Here is a 20,996-nt window from a genome sequence, read left to right as displayed (position 1 = left end):
TCCACGGTGTGACTGCACCTTGAGTATTGAATACAGTTCTGGTCATCCTATCTCATAAACGGTATAAAGGGCCATTTTCAATGTGACAATTCAAGTTTAGTTGTTTTGCGGAATATGCACAAAAATCCAGTACCAAACATGCCCATTTTCAAAACTGCAATACTTCTCTTGTTTTTTCAAAAAAGGATGAGTTTGTGCTCTGTGGGCCTGATTCTGTATAGAACATTGGTCTCAGTGCCCGCCTTAAGAAGTGGCTGAGAATTGGGTACCAGTGTCCTATGCAGAATCGCATCTGCCCTAATAAATAGACACCGGCAGCAGGAGCCAGTGGGCATCCTTCCTGCTGATTTTGAGGGTGGGTGTAGAGAGTCCTCTGCCACAGCATGCTCAGCTGATCACGGCAGGGGTATTTTCCCCTTGATCAGCTGAGCTGGCAGGAGTCTCAAGCTGGCTGCGTCTACTTTTACCATCTGAAATATAAGCCAGCATTTTGCAGACCTACATTTCAAGCATCTGTTGCGGCTCTAGGGTGACGCCTGGGCCCGCTTAAACTTGCCCAAGGCCACTTCCAGGTGAAACCACACTCACACCCAGCCTTGGGCAAACTTAGGTGTCCCTACATCCGTGACAAATGCCTACATTGTAGGTGTCCTGCTTCGGGGAGCTTTTTTCTAAAAATGTATGTCTCAATTGGCTGCCAGATGGTGGTAGCACACGTACCGCCACCTACATTTGGGACGCCTGTTTGTAGAATCAGCCCCTGTGTGTCTATCTTTTTGAGTCAGTTCAAAAAAAACAAACATCCAAAAGAAAAAAGCACAGAACATGCCCTTGGGATATAGGAGAGACCAGCATTTATATTTGCTTGGCTAACCAGACATCCCAGCAGAGCAGTGGGATACCCTAGGGGGCACTGCAATGAACCTCACATAAAAAGTCCCAGGTACACATTACACTATTGCCCCTTTATAGTGTATGGTAAGCCCTCCAAAACCCACTGTACCCAGCTGGACATAGCCCTTATGCCTGCAGATGATACCTATATGTGGGTACAGTGGGATTAGGATGGGGTTTGGAAGGCTCACATGTTCAAGTTTCAAGTTCCTTTATTTTTGATATACTGTCTATCAAAGCAAGGGTCTAAACGGTGTACAATATAAAATGATTGTAGAAAACAATTAAAATAGGTAAATAAGAGCAATATATTATCAAATATTAAAAATACTAGACGGATTCACATTAACGTACATGGAACAAAAGGGAAGTTGGGGATGGAAAGGTTGTTTAAAATACATTGAAGTAAAATGAATAAAAAAAGGAAGGCAAATGGGGAGTGGCAAAACATTAGGATGGGGATCGCTTCAGAAGAAGCGTTTGATGTTCCATTACAAGGATATGGCCCCCAAGTCCCCATCTCGCCACCCACCAGACTACTTCAGGAACCTGATGGCTATTCTAATAAGACTGACCATAACATATGAAGCTGCTAGATAGGCAAGTATGTACTGTTTCATTCACATCTTTGAGGGGTGTGAGGGGAGTCATGTCTTCATCGCTCCAGTGGTCATCTGGTCAGTTTGGCTACCTTTTTGATAATTTGTTGTCAAACAGGTCTAGCCCCAGATGTCTAAATTGTGCCCTAGATATATTCTTAAATGTCTGATTATAGCAGAAAAATGTCCAGTCATAAGCCTGCTCTAGCCCCATCCACACCGCGCCTCTAACACCCCCTCCCCCCCACTTGAGATTTAGATGAACAGCATAGATATTTGTCTAGAAAATAGGGTTCAAAAATAGCACATTGGAAGGTTTTTTGGTGAGAAAAATGTCCATCTGTCCCTTTATGCCACTTTTTGGATGGCTTTCCTTTTTGAAAATGAGCCCCGTAGTGGAATTGGAAAAGGTTGAAAGAAGGGCAACCAAAATGATGAAGGAGATGGAACCCCTTTCATATGAGGAAAGACTTAAGAGGTTAGGGGTCATCAGCTTGGAGAAGCAATGGTTGAGGGGGGATAAGAAAGAGGTCTATAAAATCCTGAGCGGAGTAGAGCAGGTGGACATGAATTGATTGTTTACTTTTTCAAAACATACAAAGATGAGCGGTTCTCCATGACATTGCATGGTAATATTTCTAAAACGAATAGGAGAAGATATTTTTTTTACTCAATAAATTGTTAAGCTGTGGAACTCATTACTAGAGGATATGGTAACAGCAGTTAGAGTATCTGGTTTAAAAAAGGTTTGGACAAATTCCTTGGAAATGTCCATAAACCGCTATTAAGGTAGACATGGGAATAGCCACTACTTATCCATGAAGGTCGGTAGCATCAGCTCTTACTACTCTTTGGGATTATGTTAGGTACTTGTGATCTGGATTGGCCTTTATTGGAAGCAGGATACTGGGTTAGATGGACTATTGGCCTAATCCAGTATGGCTATTTTTATGTTTCAAGTTTATTAAAATCTTATAATACCGCCAAATCAGACTTCAAGGCAGTATACATATCATATTAAAATGCAAGTGTTTGAAAATACAGGATACAACAAAGGGATATCATACAAAGACTTAACAATACAAGACTGACAGACAAACTGGTACAGAAGGGAGGCGGTAGAACTACATTATTTTAAAGAGAAAGAACAAGTGGAACGGACAATAGGAGGGGAGCAGATATCACATGAATCAATCATGTTCAGAGAAAAAAAAACAAACAAACGTCCTTAAACGTTAAAGCATCCTTGAATGGATAGGTTTTGTGATTAGACTTGAAGTCTAAAATAGTCATGTCTTCTCTTAAATACTTTGGAGTGGCGTTCCACAAAGTGGGAGCAGTAATTGAAAAAAATGTATGGTCGCATTGTGCTAATATGTCTCAGGGAAGGTACAGCGGAGGGTTCTTTGGGGATCGTGAGGAATCAGTACTCTATTCAAGAAATCAGGGGTATTGGAAGAACGGATTTTAAACATTAACAGAAGGATTTTGTATGCTATCCTTTGTCCTATAGGAAGCCAGTGGGCCTTGATAAACAACGGCGTGACGTGGTCATATTTTTTGGCCTTAAATATAACCTTAATAGCTGTATTCTGCATGATCTGCAGGCACCTAATTTCTTTTTGTGTTATTCCTTTATAGAGGGAATTACAGTAGTCTAGGTGAGAAATTATCAATGAATGAATTAAGATATTAATGGATTGAGAGTTAAGTAACTTAGAGAGGGAGCGGATCATTTGCAATCTTTAAAAACAGCCTTCAACTCACTGATGGATAAAAACTTTGCCTTAACATGTAGCTATGCTATCATATCCACTGTTACCTCCTTGCTCTAAAAACCTGTCCAATTTACTCTTGAATTGACTCAGTGTTGTAGTTCTAACTATTCCTGCTGACAGAATGTGCTATAATATCATCTTTTTATGTACAAAACAAACCCCTTCTTCCTTTGTTGGATCATTCTACAACACTTTAATCTTAAGAGGATACATTCCTTGCTTTCTTTGTAGTTGTTTTGGTTAAAAAAAAGTGAGATCCCTGAAGAGTCCATTGCTATATTTGTCCAATGTAATTAAATTGCCTCTTAGACATCTCTTTTCTAATGTAAATAACTTCAGCATAGATGATCTTTCAGCACACATAAGTGCCCATGTGCTCTTTATTAGTTCTATATGCTCCCTCTGGCTCAAAGGCAAAGAGGGCTTTATTCTACATCGTGCTCAGCACGATTCAGTGACAAAATTCAGATTCCCTTCTTTCACACAGTACTCAGGTTTGGAATGTGATACCACTTGAAATAGGGCCTGCCTCAACTTGCTCTTAGTTGGCACAAAGACATCCAACATGTAGCTTGAGGAGAAGTCTAACATTCTTCAGCACTGGCGCAAAAAAATGTCTTTTTTTAAAAAGGTTCCCACAGCCCCAGGAAATTAATGAAAAGCAAATAGATTACAAAAGACATACGCAGAAAAAAAATCAATAAAAGTGCATATGTTAAAAGAGCACTTTTTATTTAGGGGCTGTTGACATCTATAAATAAAAAGATTAGGCATCCAGCATGGCTTTCTAAAAATTTGGGTCATATAGAGGGAAGAATTTATAGGTCAATATGCATATGCAAAAGGTCTCTTATAAAAAACCAAAGGGTTAGAGATGTCGTCTAAATGTACCACATATCCTGTGACTTTCAAGATTGATTCAATGGTAGCACTAATCAAAAGTTTTTTTTAAAAAAACCTCGGTGATTAAATGCTTCAATGCACAAGCCTTCAAATTGGTCATATTGGTGTTAAAAAATTATTTGGGGTATAGATATGGAATGTGTTATAACATCTGATTTAAAACACAAGCTAGCAAATTTTATATAGTCTGCCTATACTTAGGCACCTAAATTGGCATGCCTAGCCAATGTAGGTGCCTAACTTAATTGATTATAAGCTTAATTGGCACCAATAATTACACTTAACACTTCATCATTGGTGTTAATTGGACTTAATTGAAACATAAATCTATGAAAAGTAGGCGCCTAGTCCAAGGCAAGGTTAGGGGTGGATCATGGGCATGTTTCAAGTTAGGCGCCTCTTTATGAATTAGGCACCATTAGGCGCTTATCTTAGGCACAGATATTTTTAGGCAAAGAAAACCCTGGCATAAAAGGCTCTTTCGTCAGTCCACTGGCTACCCATAGCCAAATGCTGCATCTTTAAAGGCATGATGCTGGCATACAAAACCCTTCACAACATGGTACCAGGCTACATGTCAACAAAACTCACTCAATATGTACCAAATAGACCACTGCCAGGAAGGATCACACCTCGAAACACTGTCGGCCGTGCCCTACAATTCCAAACTGCCAGACGTCGATCCTACTCACATTTCCTACCAAATCGCTGGAACCAACTACCTTCGCAGACCAGATCCATCAACGGACTCCTAAACTTTAGAAAAGCAATAAAAACATACCTATTTGCCTAACCAGCCACCATATGTTAAAAAAAAAGAAAAAACCAGAAATGCTTATTGGAACCTGACTATCTATACTTGACATTGTATTTTAAAGATTACACATTGTAACTGATGACTGTATATGATGACTGTTGACTGTAAATAATGTATATGTATATGATGTATATGCAGAAGATAACTGATGACTGTATTTGAAGCATACATAACCTGTAAACTGTCTTGACTATATATTATGCATGTGCAACTTGTAACCTGTTCTGAGCCCTTTGGGGGAGAACGGAATAGAAAATGAACGAATTAAATAAATAAAATAAAAAGGGTGTGTCTAAGCACGTTTAGGCAGCGCTACCTGCGATTCTATAAAGTACTCCTAATTTCTCTCTGCTGGGGAACTCCTCAGATAAACTTATTTCTGTTCCCCCACAATTAAACACTGCCTCACTTCAGTTCCAGATGATCCTCTCTTCATAATCTAGAGCAGTGGTCTCAAACTCAAACCCTTTGCAAGGCCACATTTTGGATTTGTAGGTACTTGGAGGGCCTCAGAAAAAAAAATAGTTAATGTCTTATTAAAGAAATGACAATTTTGCATGAGGTAAAACTTTTTATAGTTTATAAATCTTTCTTTTGGCTAAGTCTTAATAATAATATTGCAATTTATAGCTAAAGAGACGTATGATCAAGAAACTGTTTTATTTTACTTTTGTGATTATGCTAAACATACCGAAGGCCTCAAAATAGTTCCTGGTAGGCCGCAAGTTTGAGACCACTGATCTAGAGGTAGATGCCTTTCTTCTATTTCTTTCCCAATCTGTAAACTTTGTACTTAGAAGCTTGGTGCCTCCTGGGATAGCCTCAGCATTTGCTGATCTTCAGATCCTGTCAGAATCATGTTGAAATACATCTAGAAAACTGTCTAAATAGCAGTGCTACTCTCGGAAGTGGACAAGGTTTTGATCATGGTGTACTCTTCATCATCAGGATGCTGTTTGGCCTTACAGCAGCTTATCTAATAGAACATTTTGCATTGGCTGTACCTAAACACTCTCAACGTATTTTGACATATTTTACCTTCCCTTCTGTCAAGGAATATCGATATAAAATATATTTTGACAGATTACTTTCTTTTCAGGCAGCAGTCAGAGACGTATGATCAAGAAACTGTTTTATTTTACTTTTGTGATTATGATAAACATACTGAGGACCTCAAAATAGTACCTGAGGGGCTGCATGTGGTTCCCGGGCCGCGAGTTTGAGACCACTGCTGTAACTAGTTGCTACCCAGCACTGCTTATATGATATCAATTGTAATCTAGGATCCTTTTGTGCTCCAACCTCCTTTTAACTGTTTAATGATTTTATCTTGTAGAATGTGTAGCTACTTTGTAATTAGTGGTATATTACATAAAAATGAAATGTGAAGTGGTAACAATTTGTGGTGTTATATGATTTTTACGTATGTATGGGGTGATTACGTTCAACTCTTTTATAAGCTGTGATGAGCATTTTTGTATATGTAGTGATCGAGCAAGTGCACATAATTAATCCACCAGCTTCATAATGTTTAAATTTGGGCATTTTTATGTTCAGCATAGAGGTTATTAGTTTGACCTTGAAGAAAACAGAATTCTACAGATTATTATGATACATTTTAGTAGTATCAATAATAGTAGTAGCATAGTAAATGATGGCAGGTAAAGAGAGAAAACTAAGACTTATTCGCTCTATTGTCTCTATCTTAGACCCCTCCCCCCACCAACATCTTGATTCACTCTCTAGTTATAGCCCACATCGATTACTGCAAGGCCCTGTATCAAGGTATAACACAAAAGGAAATACGTTGGCTTCAACTATTACAAAATACTGCAGTAAAACTAATTTTTTCAGCAAAGAAATATGATCATGTCATCCCCCCTCTTGCGTATAGCACACTGGCTACCCATCACTCATCATCTCTCTTACAAAATGTTTCTAATAACATTCAAAACCGTCGGATGCAGCAACTGCCATATATCCAGAAGCCCGAGTTGTACTGTTACCGTTCCTGGATTGATTGCACTGTTTTTGTATCTCCTTGTATTACGACTTATATTTTCTTGCTGTGCTCTTGGCTGCATTATCAATCAATAAAAATCATTAAAAAAAAACAACCATTCAAAACCAAACATTCCCACTTACCCGCATTCATCGACAAACTACTAATTCCTTATGCTCCTTCCTGAATTCTTCGTTCAAATAATCAAAGTTTGCTTACTATTCCTTCTATCTGTGAACTATTTCTTGACACAGCCATCTTCTCGGTCACTGCCTCTACTCTTTGAAATGCCCTTCCACTGGACCTCTGATTAGAAACTTCTCTTGACAAGTTTAAATCAAAACTCAAAACATTTCTTTTCAAAGATGCCTATGACCTTTGATCTCGTCCAGTTCTAAGAGAATCCATGCCGCTCTTCTATGGTCTTATTAACACTAAACGAAAACGCTTCTTTTGAAGTCAACCCTACCCTATTGTTTCTACCCTTCCCCACTCTACCCTCCCTCTTATAGTTTTTTTTAACCTTGATGTAATTATTTACTTTCCCGTTTTCCTTTTTTCCCCTATTTATTCTAGTAAGTCTGTTTGTATTGCTCTCCCTTTTTAATAGCTTTTATTTGTATTTTTTAAATTAATATTTTATATTGTAAACTGTTTAGGTATATATTTGATAAACGGTCTATCAAAGAATAAAGAAATTTGGAAACTTGGATCCAGGATGTTCAGTTTTGATCTTGCAACACTGGGGTAGACACATCCATAAATTCCCATATGCAGCTCAATACCAGCTCCATTCTACCCCCATATCTTTTCCTGACATGTTTACCCTCTTGCTACCATTGCCCTCCATTTCTCCTCCTCCCCAAACCAAAGAATATATTTATCTCTCTGGGCACGATGGACCACTGGTCTGATCCAGCAGGGGCAATTCTTATGTTCTTGTGTTCTTAATACTTTCCTTATGCTAATTGACATTTGGGTTTCAATCATGGTCCTTCCATGCAGGGCACTCCAGACTTCATGTTAAGCATGATGTTATTCTATCACTGGTATTTAAGAAAGTGCTTTCTCAGGAGCTCCATGCAATTATACCAGTACTATCTCTTCTCCTTTTTCTTTCTTGCCTCGTCGTCTTCTCCATGCATCTCTCCTTTCTCTCTTACTCCTCAATTTCCTCTTTCTTCTCCATCTTATGTTCCTTCTACCTATTCACCTTTCTCTTCCTCTCTTCTCTCATTCTTCACCCCTTCCTTCCCTTTCTCCTCCACCCCTCTTCTCCCTCCTGTGCTTTATTTTTTCTCTCCTTCTGTGTATTACTCTCCATCCTTTTTCTCTTTTATCTCTTCACAATCTTTCCTGCTTCTCCACTATGCCCTTGTACCCTTTGTCTGCACATCTAGGAAGCTACTAGGTATAAGCCTGAGACGATTACTAGAAGGGGCACACATCACATTTTTGGTTTGAGACCAGAGGTGGGACCCAGATTTATCTGGGGAGGCCGCAGCAAGCTGCACCAGACTTATACTCAATGCATAGTCTTTCAGTCTGAACCAAACTTTACTGCCCTTTAAATGATTTCAGCATAGTACTCTTTGGGGATCACTTTAAAAACAGAAAGACATCCAAAATGGCACTTGGATGTTTTATTTGCTAAAATGGCCAAGTGTCATTTTTATGAAAGTGACTTTTTAGACATCTTGAAGGTCATTTTCCCTCTAGTACGTTTAAATCTTAAGGGGGCATGTTAGAGGCATATTTTGGATTATGGCATCTATAGGACTTGGTCTTGCAGGGATAATGAAACCTTTCTGAAGACGTCTAGGGTGTCATTTAGATAGACCTGTTTTAAAAGCACATAAGGGCCAAAAAGTTACCCAAACTAACTAGATGACGACTGGATGCATGAAGGCATGATCTAGCCCACACTCCCCCAGTGGTTACTGACCCCCCCTCCCAGCCCCCCAAGTTGTGAAAGAAATAGTATATACCAGACTCTATGAAAGCTGCAGATATTATGGGACATCCTAGTACAGCAGCAAGCAGATGTCTGGAGTAGCCTAATAGGCGGTATAGTAAACCATAGAGAGGGGCCTATATCCAGGGGCCTATATCCAGGCCTATATCCCAACCTACCACTATATTTATGGTAGGAAGTATGAGCCCACCAAAACTCACCCAAAACTTACTGTACTGCCATGTGGGTGATACCTGCAGCCATAAGGGCTATCTGGGTAGTAGATAGGTGGGTATAGTAGGTTTTGGCGGGCTCACCATACACTTTAAGGGGGTTAAGATGAAATGTATACCTGGTACCCTTATTTGAAGTTCACAGTAGTGCCCCCTAAGGTGCCCCACTGCTCTGTTGGCATGTCTGTGTGGCCAGTCCATTAAAATGCAGGCCCGTGCTCCCCATTCCTGTCAACTAAAACAAGGCAGCAACTGTTTTAGTTCTTTTTATTGTTCCTGACCCTTTTTTGAATCCTTGCTCCTCTAGCAAGTGCTTTCATGGCCAACCTGTGAAGGTATGAACTGGCTGATTCTTTCAGTTAGGCTGCTGCTTCAGGCATATGTGGTCCCTGTAGTTGCAAGGTCAGAAGCAGGAGATGAACCTAAGACAAAGTGGAATAGCAGGGAGTGAGCTTACATACTCAGAAGAAGTGTTTTGTTGCCACTACTATAGTATCTTCTCTCTGAATATGGCAAGGCCTTCTCAGGCTTCCACCAATTTCTGAATCAACTAGAAGTTGCAAAATATTAGCATTTTGATAAGGGCCTTTTGGCTGCTTGTGTGTTCTTTAGTGATATTCACAGTGAGGGGATTCAATAACTGTGGCAACCAACATAAAGAGTCTGATGACCCAAAATTAACATCTCTCATCCCCAAAAAACAGCAACAAGGACAAGAGGAACTCAGTGACCCAAATTTTAATTCCTTCCCCTACAGAACCAACAAGAGGAATCCGGTGATCCCAACACAACGGTTTCTACCACCACCTCAAAGAGAAAGGGATGGGACTTGATATATTACAATCAAAGCAGTTTACTTATCATATACAGATATTTATTTTGTTCCTGGGGCAATGGAGGGTTAAGTGACTTGCCCAAAGTCACAGGATCTTCCGGTTGGTCATGTGAACAGTGGTATTCAGTAGCACTGTAACAGAAATCATGTGGTTACTGCAAACCATAAATTGATTTGCTTATTGGGTGGTTTGTTTTATTTTAATAGGATGCCAAATGGCCACTAGGCTTCAAATCTCTGACCTTTAGTTTGTGGAGTTGTCAAACATGTTTGGAATATGTATCATCCGTATTAGCTGCACCAAATTATTAACATAAACTCTCTCTAATAAAGTCATATTGTGAAGCAAAAGTCTTTCAGACCTATAGAACAAATCTGCTGTACTATAACAACCCTAACTTCTAGGAGTCTCACAAGGGCTTATCTAGGAAAAAGCAGCACTATAAACATTGCAGTGGGCACTAGAACATCAATACACCTATTGGTAAAGCTAAACAAGCCAAATTTTAACAGATCAGTCCTACATAGACCTGGCCTCTTGTGAAAGTCTCACCTAGAAGACAGGCTCAACTGTAAGCAACACATGGCAATGTATTACCAGGCCTTAACAACAGCCAAAAAAATGTTTCTCTGACAATATCAAACAAGATGTTAATTCAACCAAGCAACTATTTAAAATAGTAAACAGTCTTCAAATCAGACCAATCTGCAATATCAAAGATATCTTTAGATTGGGTTTGCAGATGTTGATCAAAGGAATCTCTATCTGGAACACTTGACTTCCATAGAGTGAAGAATACTTTATTATTACCAGTGTCCTTATCATCTACATTAGAAGCAGTGCAGTCTAATTCGTCTCATGCATCTTCATTATCATCATCATGCTGGACAATTACAGAGAAGGCTTTCACAAAATTGAAATCACTGTCTATTATTGTTCTAACAATTTTTCATCTGATAGCAATGAATAAATAAAGCTCTGAGGGCCACCAAAAGATTTCAAGCTTACACATACTACTAATTTTGTAAACTGCCTTGATATGCTCGTTCATACTGGGTATTATTTTATTTCTATTTATTTATTCAATTTTCTATACCGCTCTCCCAAGGGAACACAGAATGGTTTACATTAATTTATTCAGGTACTCAAGCATTTTTCCCTGTCTGTTTGGGTGGGCTCACAATCTATCTAATGTATCTGGGGCAATGAGGGGATTAAGTGACTTTTGCCCAGGGTAACAAGGACCAGCGTGGGTTTAAACCCACAACCTCAGGGTGCTGAGGCTGTAGCTTTAAACACTGCACCACACACTCCCACTAATATTGATTCTGCATCATTTCAAGGATACTAGTGACCTGGATTGGCCACCCTGAGAATGGGCTACTGGGCTTGATAGACCATTGGTCTGACCCAGTAAAGGCTATTCTTATGTTCTTATCTTCAAGAACTGATGCAAGAACATCAAATGTGTGGTAACCCTTCAGTCTTAGGACCAAACAAGCAGACTTCTTCTCTAAAGACTATCAATCTAATGGACAGTCACCCAAATGTAAAATTTTCCATTGGATGACCAGCAGTTGTGGTAGAGACATACACATATCTGTTCTCCAAGAATTACAACCAGCTTCAGCTTAATCTCTGCTTCAAGCTGACCCAACTCATCACTGTTCTGTTTGGTTGAAGACTAGCAACCAGTTCAGCAAACACAGGCAACTCTACTGTTCTCATTGGCCATATTTACTGAACAGCAAAATTTAAGATGAAATGATCCACTGTTGTGATGAGATGTGCAATAGCAAAATCCTGTTTTCAGTTTTGCGGTTTCATTTGGGTTTCTGAGAAATCGCTTTTTACATCATGCTTCCACTTTTACTTATAATTGCAAGCATCAGATGTAACTAGGTAAACGTAATGAAAATTGGTGAAATTAGTACTTCAATTAAAGTAAAAGTAACAAAACTTTTACATAAGTACAGTAATTAGTTACTTTTACTTATGGCTCCTTTTACGAAGCCACGTTAGCGGTTTAACGCGCATAATAGTGCGCGCTAATTTGCCGGCAGCACTAGCCGCTACTGCCTCGGCTAGCGTGCGCTAAAAATGTGCATGCAATAAAGCCGCTAACGCGGCTTCGTAAAAGGAGCCCATAGTTACTATACAATACTGCCTGTTTCAAAAGGTCTTAGCAGATGAAAGGAGAGGCAGCAGCATTCTCCCATGTTCCAGGTTTCTATCATATAAGAGTAGGGGTTCTCATCCCAGTCCTTGGGACACATTTAGCCAGTCAGGTTTTCAGGATATCTATAATAAATGTGCATGAAATAAATCTGTACGTACTACCTCCATTGTATGCAAATCTATTTCATGCCTCATTGTGAGTATCCTAAAAATCTGATTGGCTAGGTACATCCAAGGATTGGGTTGAGAACCACTCTACTACAGGGAGAAAACAGAATCTCTAGTCTGTTTTTGTACTCCAATGATATGCTGCTGCAAAGGAAACTTATTATTGAACTGTTTTGCTTTTGAAGAAACTTAACCTAGCAAAGCGTTCTTGTTCTAGAACACCAATTGTGTTTTAAGTATCCCCTTGAATTTGTCAGTCATATACCTTAGAGATCTGGAGAATCCATTTCCCCATCAGAGAATCCATGTTAGATTTTAAAGAAGGACTCAAGCCCAACAACACTACTTAGAATAATGCAACTCACCAGTCACCAATCGAGTTTTTCAGGTTTTTATTAAAATTTTATAAATCGCTTATCCATTTCCTAAGCGATGTACAAAATATAAATATAGGGAAATACAATAAAGACAACAATATCACAAATAAAAATAAAACAATCTACAAGAACCAAGAGGAAAGAGGGGAGAAATATATTTCATAAAAGAAAGAGCACCCCACTGTCTTCTAAACCATATACTAAACAGCACAAGGGGTGATCACTGTATGTTCATTGGGGGGGTGGGGTGGGATGGGGGAGCTGGGGGGGGTTTCTTCTGTGAGGTGGGGGCGGTGTTCAATCGTGGGGGACATCAGAGTCCAGTCCTCCGCGGCTGTTGTTGGGTGACATTGTATACCATGTTTTACTATCGCAGTTGTGCTTTCTGTTGTTTTGCATAATAAAACAGATTTGAACATAAAAAAAAAAAAACAATCCTTCACTTAAATACTTTCAGTGACTGGGTAATGATGGCTTTGTGCAATGCAAACAAGTACTGAGCAAAATCATAAGAAAAGAGAAAATGCTTATCTGTGGTAGGAGATCTAACGATGGCCAGCGTTTCACAATTAGAGCTGCCTCAAGGTGAGAAAATGAAGATCCATCCTGAATTTATATGCATCAAAATGATGTCCAAACTCTTCACAAAGATTTTAAAAATAATTCATGGGACTCATCCTTGGAATCTAGTGAGCTTCTTGTCTCAGAGCTGTAACCAGGAAGGTGTTATATTAGGAGAAGCAAATTCTGATAACAAATCTTTTGGGGACAACAATAGTAACGTAGTTGATGATGACAAATAAATGGTTCATCCAGTCTTCCCAACAGCCATTCTCATTATTAATTCATTATTAAACCAACAATGAATGTGGTATAAAATAAATATACTTGATCCTGATCTTTCATTGCTATTTTCGGGACACAATCTGTAGAAGTCAGCCCGGCATTGACCTTAATGTACCACTACTGGAGTTGCCATTAAAATCCACTCCAGCTAGGGTTACCATATAGCTCCAAAAAAAGGAGAATGGATTGAGACACCTGGGTTTTACTTCCATTGCTTTCAATGGATGTCTCTGTCTGTCTTCCTTTCTTCCATTGCTGTCAGTAGAAGTAAAACCCGGATGTCTTGATCCATCCTCCTTTTTCTGGAGCCATATGGTAACCCTACAAGCCTATCCTGATCCATCTCACCATATTCAGGACACAGACCATAGAAATCTACTTGGCATTGACCTTAAATTTGAACTACTGGGTTTGCTGTTGAAGTCTTCTCCAGCTAAGCTAGGGTGATCAGGTTACCCATTGGCCAATCCTGATTTTAAGATTACATCCCAAAGCAGTGTAGTATTTGTAATCCATGATTCTCTCTATTGAAATCAGTGCTGCAGGTCCTATAATGCACCAGGATGAGGGTGGTAGAAATCCAGGAATGGCCAAAAGGTCTCCCTTCTGGAATGGGTAACCTGGTCACCCCATCTCCAGCACATTCTAGTCCAGTGTTTTACTCGGTTCTGGAGTACCCCCTTGCCAGCCAGGTTTTCAGGATATCCACAATGAATATGCATAAACTTGATTTGCATACACTGCCTCCATTATATGCACACTTCTTTCATGTATATTCATTGTGGATATCTTGAAAACCTGATTGGCAAGGGAGTACTCCAGGACAGAGTTTAGAAACACTGTTCTAGTCTGTTTTGCCACACAGCTTGTAGAAGTCTGCCTGGCACTGTCTTTAGCTCCTCATAACTGGAATCGTCATCTAAGCACCCATCAATACATCAACATGCATGCAGTCATTTAAGTTTTGCTTTTTTTTATACCATCCTTTTTCTATTTAGGGATCCTATATATTCATTCCATGCCTTTTCTTTTTGAATTTTATCATTGCTTTTGTCTCCCAGGCATCAACCACCCTCTTCATGACCCTCCCCCCCCAGACCCTCCCTCTTCATGACCCTTCATGTCTCCCAGGCATCAACCACCCTCTTCATGACCCTCCCCCCCAACCATAGAGTTGTGATTTGAATGTACATTATTTAATGTGATATGACAGTTTTCAAAGGGACACCTTTGAGTTGTCTTTTTTGACAACTCCTCTCAAAGAATCACAATATTTGGAGTGTTGATACCAACCCAAAGAAGGAGCACTCTGTATATCACAGTATAATAGAAGCTTATAAACTGTGATTCATCATGGGTTTCTCTCCAAAGCTGGATCTCGTCATTTTCTTGGATGTGGTATCTGAAAAGAATTGTGCTTGTGCAATTTCCTTCTCTAAGTTTGATAGTCAAATGATGCCTTATATAGTTCCTTTTAAGGCTTATAGGAAATTGGAATTGTGCTAGTATGAAAGTAATACAAATTAAACTTTAATAAGGCTTGATTCCTAATCCAGGCAATTGTCTGCGTTGATGATTGATGCACTAGATTTGTTTCTTAGCTCTTCCAGTACAGCAGGGAGGCACATTGAGAGAATTTTCCACGACAAGCCAGTTCTTACGAATAATCACACAGGCAATTTTTGGCGCCACCATATTCTTGCAGTTGCACACATCTCCTCTGACTTCCATCCCAGGGCTATTTCTGCAAACAGCTTGGCATCATGACAGTGTGTTGCTGAGGATATGAGTCCATGGAAAAGAAGGATTATTTACTGGACTGGAATGTGTTTCTTGATGTTCTGCCAAGAACGTGCTAGTTGAGATGAATGCAAATTACTTGGCATCCAAACTGAATTCAGACTTTGAAATATGAGCAACCTGTCTGAAAATATGAATTTGTGCTCTTGGATTAGACTTAAACCAGTGGTAACTGCTGTATACAGTATTTTACAACTAGATAAATAAGTCACTTTCATAGAACTGGGACAGACATGAAAAATTCCCTACCAAGTTCTAAACAAATGATACCTCTTTTGTACAGTCTTCCATTCTCTTAACATTTAATGAAATCAATTGTTTAATGATCTCTATATATTAATCTGCATTAAAGTATCAGGTCACCCATGCTAACTTTCCGATTTTAATCCACATGCTAAATCTGACTTTAATATGCAACATACCAAATTCATGAGAAGTATAATATAAAGCATATGTAATGTATATTCTTTTAGAGGGCTAGCATAATAACCCACCATGCAAACCATGCATAGTACAACATTGCATATCTGAGCTGGAGAGCTATACTCAGAGGTGCTGTACTCTAGTTTATCTTTACTACTCCTTTTCCTTTCATAGCCATGGCCCTGGTGCTGCTATCCCCTCCTCTTTCACAAACAGCCCTGCGCTGCCCTTTTCACAATTCAGGATTAGAAGCAGCTCTTAATAAAAATGCCTTCTTCCTAAAATGGCCTTCTTCCTATTATTTTCATGGAGTTCTTTTCTCTATTTTAAAAATCATTTTTAAATGTGCATCGCATTGATCCACCTGCTAGAAAATGGCGGTCTATCAAGAAAAAATAAACCATAAACCATCTTATAATATGATCCATGAAAGCTAGATCTGGCAGCCCGTACTGTAAAACTGGCTTTGTGCATATTACATGCTTCTCCTCTTGCCAGCTGGGAAGCAAGATCGAGAGTAGGTTACCTACTGTTCACTTCATTAAGGGGGAGAGCACACCAGAGATGATGGGACAAGAAGGAACACTGTGAGAGCGTCCCAGGGTTGGAGTTGTGGGGGAGGAAGGGGTGGTGCTGGTGAAAGAAGGATCATAATGGCAGCTTTAACTCTTTATTTGGCATTGTTGTTCAGAAGCAACATGTGTCTTCTATGTTTCTTATGGGAGATCTGCATCTCCAAATGCCTGTTACTTGGCACTGTTGCTCTCGTTCAACATCAAGTTACGTAAAGCAGCCATTTCACCATCTGCCAATTAAAGGGTTAAGGGTAGGGAAGAAGAGAGATCACAGTGAGAGATTTTTAGGGATGGAGGAAAATTAGCATGGTGAGAGTTTTCCAGGTGTGCTGTACTGGGAATGGGCATTTGGTGAAATCTTTCCAGGGGTAGGATGGTGTAGGAGAAGGAGCCTGATGAAAACTCCCTGCAGCTGGATATGGGGAGTACTTTTCAAACTGCTGGTGTATGAAGAGAACTTTCTAGGATTTAGGGACATATGGCCAAACTTAGGGGTCAGAGTGAGAGGACCCAGATGGGGAGGGATAGGTGCAAGGAGAAGAAGATGAAAGGATCAGAGATAAAGGCCAAAACACGGGAGAGAAAGTGGAATAATGTACATAGTTTCCTTCTGAAAATTGTGTGGACAATGTATACAAGGAGCCGCTGAAAAAGTTCTCAGCCCAAACTAGAAGAGAATGATATGGAACCATAAAACTTACAAGTTATTCCACACCTTTCTTGGCACTTCGTTTCAATGATATGAAATGAAACAAAAAGTGTCAAGAAAAGTGTGGAATAACTTGTAAGTTTCATGGCTCCACATCATTCCCTTCTTGGTTGGGCTGAGAACTTTTCAGCGGCCCTCCTCATATGTCTATTTAGTTATAAGATTCACCCTATTATTAGTTATATGTTAGTTTAGCTTAATTATTTTGCCTTAAATTATTTTTCTCATTTACCCTCTAGATCAGTGGTCTCAAACTCAAACCCTTTGCAGGGCCACATTTTGGATTTGTAGGTACTTGGAGGGCCTCAGAAAAAACAGTTAATGTCTTATTAAAGAAATGACAATTTTGCAAGAGGTAAAAAACTCTTTATAGTTTATAAATCTTTCCTTTTGGCTAAGTCTTAATAATAATATTGTCATTTATAGCTAAAGAAACATATGATCAAGAAACTGTTTTATTTTACTTTTGTGATTATGATAAACATACCGAGGGCCTCAAAATAGTACCTGGCGGGCCGCGAGTTTGAGACCACTGGTCTAGAGAGGTTCAGGAGAAAACAGGCCTGCTCCACATAAAGAGCTAGTTTCAACTACTCAACAGAGCTTATCTAAGATTTCTTTTATTTAATTACTTTTTATCCTGCGCTATCCCAAAATTCAAGGTGTGTCTATCCCACAATTTTTTCTAAGCTAGTTGATTGACAGATGAACATACAGGCCAGCTTCAATTCATATATTTTTTCATAATTTTTAAAGCATCCCCTCCCCCCCTTTTTTTACTAAGCCAAGGTAGAGGTTTCTACCGCAGCACTAAATGTTCTGATGTGCATAGAATTCCTAGTAGTGACAGAGCATTTAGTGCCCCGAAACACGGTAGAAACGTCTACCGTGGCTTGGTAAAAGAGGGCCTTTGAGAGATAGCTGTTGGTTGGGAGAATAAAGTTATTTTTTTTACAAGTCAGTGCCACTAATGGCTCTGCTTCTTCTGTCCCTAATAAAGGAAACAGAGAATGACACAGGGACAAATTTTTCCCCATCCCCGCGGGAACTCATTTTCCCGTCCTGGCAAGTATTTTTCCTGCCCCTGCCCGATTCCTGCAAGCTCTGTCCTCATCTGCACAAGCCTCAAACACTTAAAAATCATAAGTGTTCAAAGCTTGTGTGGTTAAGGCAGAGCTTACAGAAATGGGGCAGGGACAGCGACAGTGACAAAACTCACGGGGACGGGATGGGGAAATTGAGTTCCTGCAAGGGCGGGGGACAAATTTGTCCCCGTGTCATTCTCCAAATGGAAGTCCACGTTGGAAAGGATGGGACTGGCAAAGCCTTCAGTGACACCAGTAGCAGAGTGTCTCCACACCTTTATGCAGGCTGTACTTTACTGCTGCAGGTCCCAGGAATCCAAGAGGGGTGGTAGTATGAAGAAAGATTCTGGACCAAGCAAGGAGGGTAGAAGGAAATTGCTGCATCCTGGGGAAAGGGCATAGTAGAAAGATGCTCCACCACAGGGCGGGTCCAGTGGAGAAGGGGGTCAGAGGAGAAATGCTGGTTGAGGTGGAACGGTGGGAGATGCTGGACCAGGGTTGAGAAGGGAAGAAAAAGAAGATCTTGGATTGGGGAGGAGGAAAGAAAGGAGATATGGTAGATTGGGGGTTGGTCACAGGAAATGGAGTCTCCTGGCTCCACCTTAGCTCTGTTCAAAACCAGTCCAACACTACTTAGATAGCGCCAAGGTGGTCTGACTGGATTTTCAGTGGCATTATCCAGACAGTGCTGCTGGAAATCTGAAGATGGATCTTGTCAGTGGGATTTAACTACCTGGATAAGTCTCACTGAACTTTGACCTTTGGAGAGGGATACATTGTCTGTTTAAAGTTTTAATTGCCATTTATTTTCTGTTTTTATGATTTTGTGAATATGATATTTTAAACTGCAATGAGCTAGCACTGGATTTGTGATTTTATACATGACTTTATTAAATAAATTCTAGTATGACATTTTGTTATTCCATCTGCTTACACCTGGTTTGGAGCTATGTGTGATACAGCCTTCTCCCTTACCACATTTGAAATGCTAGAGTGGTTTCTGTGGGCTTATGCATGTCTCCCAAATTCTTAAAATCCTGTATCACAGAGATGCTCTTTCTAGCCATTTACTAACATCCATTATTCATTGCAGATTAGTGATTAGTCTCCCTAGTTTTTCCATCTCCTGCAGTATATCATTTTTTATTTTTTTTTTTTAGTTAATTATATATTTTATTGATTTTAAGATTTGACAGTTTTCAAATTCCAAATCAAAAGAAAAAATACAGTGTAAGCACAGACAAACACAGGATTAACATTTAGGAATTTTGAAAAAAAATTATTACAGAGTATAGTTAGTTCACCATTAACTGGAGGAGGAACTGATAATAAGATGAAATCTTTAACAATAAAGTAAGTAAAATAAGCAGAAAATAAAGATGCAGTCTGATTGCTCCTGAACTATTCTTTCTGAGCTAAATAAGAACCAGACATACCCATAATTCTCAAGAATTATTCTAGCTGCTGTAAATCATAGAAGACATATCTGTCCTCTTTATAAACCATTACACATTTACAGGGAAAACGTAGAACAAAAGTAGCCCCTAACTGAGTAACCTGTGGTCTCAAAATAAGAAACTGTTTTCGTCTTTTCTGGGTAAAGCGAGATACATCAGGAAACATTCTGATAGTATTAGTCAAAAATGGAACATCTTTATATTTAAAAAACAATTTCAACATCCATTCTCTATCAGAATCAATAGCAAATTGTACCATCAAAGTAGCGGCAACCTGAACCTCAGTCTCCGACTTCTCAAAGAAATTAGTTAGATCCAAGCTATCAGCAGATAAATTCTGCTGGTTTGGATTTTGAAACTTAACTCTTTTGGGGAGGTAATATATCTTTGAAAGAGGTGGGTAAGAGGTTTCCGGCACCTTCAGAATCTCAGTCATATATGTTTTTAAACATAACTGAAGCAGTTATTGGAAAAACTTTGGGAAAATTAATAACCCGCAAGTTACATCTCTTAATGGAATTTTCCAGCATTTCTTGCTTGAAATGTAGGTTCGCACTGTCTTTAATCCAAGTTAAAGCTTGCGCTTCCAGAGTTTTCATCTGAATTTCCAAATCTTCAGATTTATTTTCCAAAGTCGTTACCTTATTTTTAAGTTCCAGATTTTCTGAAAGTACCTTAGTACAATTAGTAGAAAGTTGTTGTATTTGGTTCCCCAGAGAGGCTTGCAAATTAACAATGGCATTCCAGATGAATTCTAAATTGATTACCTCAGGTCTCTGCAGGGAAAACAACTCTGCTCCGGAAGCCCCTGTTGCCAACAAAGTACCTGTATCCACAGCAGCCACCACAGAAACCTCATGGGTCGGCCGAGCTTCCCCCGCCGATCGCTGTGTTGATATCTCCTGCAGCTCATCCTGCCTCAAACCAGAGCCGGAACTCCCGCTCTCCACAACTGGCAGGAGGACGTCCCGAGCCAATGGCTCTTCCGCTGCATCGGGGCGGGGCGGCGGCATGCACTCATCCGGGGACAGAGTGGCACCCTCAAAGGAGAACTCCGGCGCCTCAGCCTGCGCTCGTTCTCCAGCTGAGGAAGTTCCCGGTTGCGGTGTCCGCAAACCAATCTTGAAGACATCCATTGGGCCAGACTGTTGCTGAGTTTCATCCAGAAACACCCGGAGCTTCGACTTCCTCTTTACCATCAGGTAAGTGGCAAAAGTTCTGAAGTCTAACGGGGTGGCGTTTCCTCGAGAGCTTCAGATTGCCATCTTAGTCAAGCTGCTCCTCCAGTCTTATCATTCTTTTTTTTAAAATTTGTACTATATTGTTCCTTTTCTAGCCCAGTGTTTCCCAACCTGTCCTGGA

Source organism: Geotrypetes seraphini, chromosome 3 (genome assembly GCF_902459505.1).
Source record: "Geotrypetes seraphini chromosome 3, aGeoSer1.1, whole genome shotgun sequence".
In the NCBI taxonomy this organism is placed as follows: Eukaryota; Metazoa; Chordata; class Amphibia; order Gymnophiona; family Dermophiidae; genus Geotrypetes; species Geotrypetes seraphini.
Note: the sequence above shows the minus strand (reverse complement) of the source record.